Below are 7,032 nucleotides of genomic sequence, written 5' to 3'. Positions count from 1 at the left end.
TTTTCTGTAATCTGAATAAACGGACCTGGCGATTCGTACTTATATTACTCTGCGATGTGCGATCCGCGAGCAACGACATCAGAAATCAGAACGGGCCGCGGGCGCCTTGGTAACATGAGCAGTGGGGATAGAGAGGGGTAGGCTTTATGCGATACGCATACCCGGCATACCGAACTAACCCACCGGCGGCGAGGCGGCGACCGCGCACCGTGTGTAGTGTGTATTCACCTTACCCCCACTCTATCCCCACTACTCATGTTTACCGCGACGCCCGTGACCTGTTCTGACGTCAGACGCGCCCCAGTTCCCGTTCCCAATGTTCCCATATCGCATATATCGCGGAGTAAATACACGAGTCGCCGGGTCCGATTGTTTAGCTTGCGAAAAACTGTGATACATATATCGAAAGTTCATTTAATTCATGTGCTTCGAGGAATTTATACGGATACCGAGGTATATCGCATTCGATTACATTTTTTCGGATAATCCGTAGTTAATCAAAGTCGCGTAATCGCGTTCTCGAGACAGTTGCTCCGGGCGAGTGAAGTTAGCCGTGCGCGATTTACGAAATTCTCTCCGCCACCTTCGCTTCACTTGTCGTGTCTACCTGCGCGCGGGAATCGCGGGATGTCACGGTGCGGCGTCATGGCGTCATGGACGTCAAGCGGATCGTATAGTTTCGTTCGTAGTTTCTTCGACCGCGACGTAATTCCACGTAATTCTTTTGTCGCCGTGTAACTAAGTTTCTTAGTACCGCGTCGCGAGATTAATACCGGGAGTGCCGTGTGCCTTTAGTGTCGCGCGATCATAAGAGGAGACGATATCGACGATATCGTCGATTTTCGCTCGTGAACGTCGTCGCGTTGTGAGTGAGTGCGACAATGGACCAAGGACCAACGGAGTAACGGAGGACGATCGAGGAGAGGAGAACGGGGCCTGGGAGGCATCGGGCGACGGCGGAGCGACCGTGGGGTGAGTAGTTGTTAATTTTCTTATATATTATATTTTGCCGTCCTGTCAGTTCTGTGGTGGGCTCCGCCACTTTCGTGGTTTTTAACTACGGTGCAATTTCGGGTCGAGTCTGATCTCCGGCGTATGCGAGATATTACGTCGCGAACGTCACGTCTCTCTCTTATTCGCACGGTCGCAGTATTATTTGCACAATTTTTCGCGGATGAATTAGTTAACTAGTTAACACGGAAATATCCAGCCGCTTATTGCCGGCGGCCGCAATTGTTTTTTACATTTTAAAATTAGATATTTGTTAAAATAATGTTTTAAAAACGGGCAATAATTATTTACTTCGATAATTATTTACTGTCGATTATCTTGGACGTAGCTTTAATATAAAAATATTTCTTTTGTTACAGATCAACGCAGAATTACAACTCCGCTGTTGCGCATCGGCCGGTGAGTTATTTTTTTAGTAGAAGGGATAAATATATGTATATTAAGTTTATTTGTATGGTACAAATTAGTACAAATTCAGTCCTTCAAATTTCTGTATTTAATTTTCTTTTTTTCTTTTTTTTTCTTGTGGTCTTTCTAGCTTAATGCTAAGGTAGCACCGCCACGATTTTCTCCGAAATGGCACGGGATACAAAATTGTTATTAGTGGTACAAATTAGTACAAAATGGGTACTAATTATTCTGATAGGTCCGGTTTGATTCTGCCGATTTGGTCCTGCTAGCTTAGAAGAGGTCTTTTTTAACGATGCTCGGTCATATATATATGCCCGATGCATATATATATATATATATATATCGTACGTCATTTCGTATCGTGAACTGCTATCACCGTATGTTTTGACAATTCGTATGACGAATGAATTAATGGTGTGTAAGTTTATCAATAGATGCTAATAAGCGTTAAGAATTCATATTCATTAATTAAATCTTAATTTAAACTCAAAAACATTTTTTAAATTTTAAAATTCTAAAAATTAAATCTTGAAAATTAAAATTTTTGGAATACAAAATTTAGATTAAAAATTTAAAAATTAAATTTCTTAAAAGTATATATTTTGGAATTGCAGAATTCTAATTTGCTGCGTGAGCGCCAATGGTGTTCTAGTGTAATTAAAATATACATTGAGCGCATATGTTTTAAATTTAATTAACACTGTAAGTTAGTGGTTTGTGACAAATTACATTTTTAAGTCCGACAGGGAAACGTATAATGTATTACATTTAAATTCATATTAGCACGGCAGAACGAGACGCCTTTCCTCAATTCATTTACCGAGATCTGGAACGAGGCATTTAATGGCGTACAGGCTGAGCGATAAAAATGGTTTCTCGTGCGAAGTTGTGTTCAGCCAGTCGGAAGAAAAAGTAACCGTTTCCCACGACGAAAGGGTCGATTACATCGAATCTGCTCGAGCTTTAAAGCAACTCTCGTTCTCGCCCGGTACACGTGTGTTTACCCACCATCACGCATGCCGACGCGTGTACGTGTATACATTCATAATGAAACTTAAGGGTATATTCACAGTAAGAAATCTTCTCTTCATTAACTAATTTGTCCTGGGGTGTAGCTGCGTACCCTATTTTTATAGAATATGTGAAATATAATAGTACGAAAATGTATGTGACAAAAATAAATATAAAGTCGAATTTATTTCTATAAAAATTTCACATTTATACTCTTAATTATTATTAATTTTAAAAAGAAAAAAAAATTAGATAATAGAGAAACCTAACAATCAATTGAAAAACATAAATACGCGTGTCGTGATACAGCTAATACGTTTCCTGAAAGAGATTTAAACACTGCTAAACTTATTTCAATCGCCTTCAACATTGCAGTTTGGCTCCTATTTGCCGCGAGTTCTCTTCATTACTGAGACACTTTTTTTTACTATTGTATTATCATTAAGAGACTCATTCTTTGTGAATTGCATTTGTGTACCATTCTCAAATCTGTCGGAGCGGATTTCGCTTAAGGAACGAGTCGAGCAATCTACTCAGGGAAAGTGCTGTCCTACTTGTGTGCCCACCACCGTTGTACAGACAGACACAGCACCGCACTCACTATCGTCGCACTATAATGCGCTACCATTGCTAATGTGGGTAGCACTACTGCACACCGCGAGACTGGTAGTTGCAACGTCACGAGCGAACGCACCTATGCGAGGCACTCGTTCGGGACGCCTTTATGTAATCGAGCGTGTATAACGTGGCGCGAGCATGTCGCAAGATTTCATGAATGAATCGCATGACTCCGTGCCTATCGAAACCGATCGACGATGGAGGAATCGCATACCTTTGCCTTGATAAACTTGGAAAATAATATACAGAGAGGTAACGTAAAGTATCGATGAATGATCGGTGGCTAAAGCTATATAGTGTCCAGCAGTAGATGATTCTGAAGTTGGCTCTAATTAGTACACACGATTGCATAGATTAATGTAATTATATTTTTCTCATGTATCTCATATTTTCAATTATAATTTCTAATTTCTTCTCCGGAAAAAAATCTCGAAAATCCTTTTACCTCTTTTTATAATTTTTGCTATTTATAATTGTATTGCTCTCTATGTATATTATTTACATCTGATAAAGTGACAGCTAAATGTGATATGTATATAGTTAATATTTAAACTATGTAAAATTATACTTGCTAAACCAACATATTCTTTATTTAAATTAAATATTGGAAAACACATATTAAGCGGCTATAATATATATTTTTAGTATTAGTATCATCAGATATCTGAAAAATAGTATCTGCTGTCAATTTGTTAATTACTATACAATTAGTTATTACACAACTTTTAGGTAATTTGAAATTATTGAGCATTTAATTTTGATACCCATAAATGCAGTATTTAGTATCTTTAAAACCAAGTGTGCGCTGTGCGTTTCAGAGAAACGTCTCGAGATCTTTCCCGCGATCTTCTCGTTACGTTTCTTCGCGGTGCAATCCGAAGATCCTTTTGTATCGGAACAACACGAGCTCGCCGATTATCATTGCTCTAATCGCGGGGCACTATGAGTCATGTAATCCGGTATTCGTCCCGCGGTACAAAATATTTTATGAATTAATGCATGAATAGGTTCGCCGGGGTGTAACGAATGCGCATACGTTATATTCGCCACGCAGGCCCTCTCGTTCCGCGCCCGAGCTTAATTTTAAACCGCAGAAACTTGCGAAACACCGCGGAGATACGGTTGCCGCTTTTCCAGGAGTGCGGCGACTAGCTTTTCGCCTTTTATTCCAGGAAGATCTGTTACGTGGAATAGAACAAATAAAAGATTTTCGGAGGCGGGAAAGCGCAAACGGAGAAATCCCGGTTAATTGGTCGAGCACCGACGGACGAGACTATTCGTTAGCTCTCAGTTTGAACACCAAATACGTCGCTGCAATTTCCGGAGGCAATAAATTTATAATATTTATTATTATTTATTAGATACTATTTTAAGATACGCAGCGACTTTCGTGCTGTTTTCTCTCCTTCTCTTTAAAAGCGGAAGGCTACCAAGAAAGTCAAGAAAAATTATTATTCAGAAAGAAATTAAATCAATCAAGTATATCTTAAAATCAATATAACTTTCCATCATTATTTATGTCTGCTTCTTATATTCTTAAATGTGCGACTTAACATCGTTCGTTAACTGTCCCATACATTGCGTAAAATGTCCCATACATTTAACTGCGAATTTTTCGCCACCTTTTCTACCACGTAAATCTGTATAAGTGCCTACATAATGATCGATAAATATTGATGGGCGAAATAATCGATCGTTCCGGAACTAATTACAACGCCACTTTCCAATTACTTTTTAATTAAATGAGACACAGAAAATAGGATGGGTCAACGTTACACAGTAAGTTTTATCCGGTATATAACGCAATTGCTCGTAAACGGATGACCATTAAAGATGTTAATGGCTCGTTTGTATTTATAAATATTCAGTCCTTTTAATGTATATCATTAGCGCTTAACGGCAAAGATCTCGCGACGCGTATAAAATGCATAAAACGCTAATAAAGCTTTAATACGCTCCTCTTTTTTTCGCTCGTCATAAAGTTATTATTGCATATCACCGTATGCGCGCCCGCGCCCGCGCGGCATGCATATTTACGCGAAATGCAGGATGAAATGGACGCAGCAATTAAGTAGCCTCTTTCTCCGCGATGCGGACGAATTAACTGTACACGAAAAGCCCGCGATATAATTATGGGGTACGACGGGCGAAACGTTGAGTTTCACGTGCGAAACGTTGAATAGCGAGCCGACTCCCTGCTACATCTCCATCTTGACACTTTCTTCAACGCGGTTTATGCAATCGCGTCAGTTTTCGTGTACGGAGATCCAGTGGGAATGGGCTGTTACTCTTGCAACCGACGCAATTAGCGCGTTCTCTAATTACACGAAGAATAAAATGCGTCCGTTATACGGCGAGATAGATGTTTTTACGGAAACTATTACGGCAATATTGCTTTCTCAAAGAAACAATGAATACACGTTACAGAATTAATGTCACTTATCTGATCTCGATGATAAATGTTAGAAAACTACAGGGAATAGCACTTTTACAATGATAAGATATTAATAACTTGTAACGCATAAGCCATTAAAAATTAAAAGTTTTTAAATAATTTAAAAAAATTAAACAAGTTTAAAAAGATTTACAAATATTTTTTAGATGATGGATATTTTGTCAAATAACATTCTGTGCGGCATAAGTAGCATTTCTTATATACATCTTAGTTTTATCTGCAATAAGTTTACGTGGATAAAATACAGTTTTTTTTTTTCCAAAGTTTTTAATCCTGAAGAATTGCTCTGCTTCATCTTTAAACTTTACAATTAACCCCTTCATTTTCGCCGCTCAGCAGGGGCGACATTTTTAACTGCGCGAAGCGAGGGGAGCCCACCAAGCCAATTAGAGGAAAGCTTCGTGTGTCGCGAGAGGGTAAATATAAATCTCACGGGATGCGCATTGCAACCACCGAGACGGTAGCAGGCAACGCCCTTAAAAGCGGAGCGAAAACGATGGTGATGGCGACAGTGGCGGCGACAGAGAGGTTCCCTCGGTGGAAGAGGACGCCACGGCGGGCGGGATGCGGGTCGAGGCAGAGGGGAAGCGTAAAGATAAAGAAGAAAAAAACGAAGGAGGATACTCTCTTGGCTTCAAATCAAGGACCAGACGAACCGGTCTACCCCCGTCCGCGGGATGCGTCGTATTTTTTTTTCAGCCTTCTTTTTCCCCCCGAGCGTATCCTTCCTTTTTCTCCCTTCCCTCTCGGTCCCCCCCCTTTCCCCCGACTCCAATGGCCCCATCGACCCCTCTTTTCATCTTGTCGGCCGGATTCTCGCAGGTGTCCGAGGCAAGAGATGCCCAAAAGTCACGGCTAAGATGGACCAGATTCAAGATCCTCGCGTTGTTATCCTAGGAAGGTGGGAGGAAAAGGGAAGGATTGGAGAATCCAGTCTCTCGCTGAATGATTCGCCAGGATTCATTCGGTTGATTCGATTAATAGAAAAAAATATACGGAATCTCTTATTTTTTAAATATTTGTTGGAATAAAATCACTTTACGCTTACTGTATTTCGCTTGTATATCCTACTTGTAATTATAGACCTCTTGCTATGGAATTAAAGCAATAAGTACAAAACGAATGAAGAGACTGAACGAAATTATCAATCAATATAACATTTCTTTTTAATCTTGCCAATAATACGAATCATCTTTTTGCGAAATACGAAATCTCCCTATAACACTATTATTATTAACATGACATACATTGTACACTCGATACACATTCTGCGGATGTGCAATTATATGTTTTACAATAGAGTATAATAGTCTTCGAAACATAAACGGGGTCTCTCAGAAAACCTAATTTTCTTTAATAACACCTCCTGTCACGTTGTCCTGTTTCGGTTGAATATTCGTTGCACGCCCACTTAAAAGGACAATTTCCCCGATCGTGAGAGTCTTGTGGCGAAGCTCGCCTTATTTCTTTTGCGAATCGCAAACGCGCGCTCACACAGGTGATCGAACTCCGTCAAGGGTCGCGCG

The 7,032-nt window shown here is 40.0% G+C and overlaps 1 long non-coding RNA gene across 1 annotated transcript; it reads left to right on the top strand.

Annotated features, from left to right (window-relative positions):
• Positions 1-206: 206 nt before the first annotated feature.
• Positions 207-1,684, top strand: LOC112460707. The gene is made up of 3 exons (XR_003041471.1): positions 207-972; positions 1,371-1,410; positions 1,550-1,684. It is a non-coding gene; the product is annotated as an uncharacterized LOC112460707 (long non-coding RNA).
• The last annotated feature ends 5,348 nt before the right edge of the window (positions 1,685-7,032 follow it).

The sequence above is a fragment of the Temnothorax curvispinosus genome, unplaced genomic scaffold, assembly GCF_003070985.1.
Source record: "Temnothorax curvispinosus isolate PA1 unplaced genomic scaffold, ASM307098v1 QBEX01010743.1, whole genome shotgun sequence".
Classification (NCBI taxonomy): domain Eukaryota; kingdom Metazoa; phylum Arthropoda; class Insecta; order Hymenoptera; family Formicidae; genus Temnothorax; species Temnothorax curvispinosus.
This window is presented reverse-complemented; position numbering and strand designations above follow the sequence as displayed.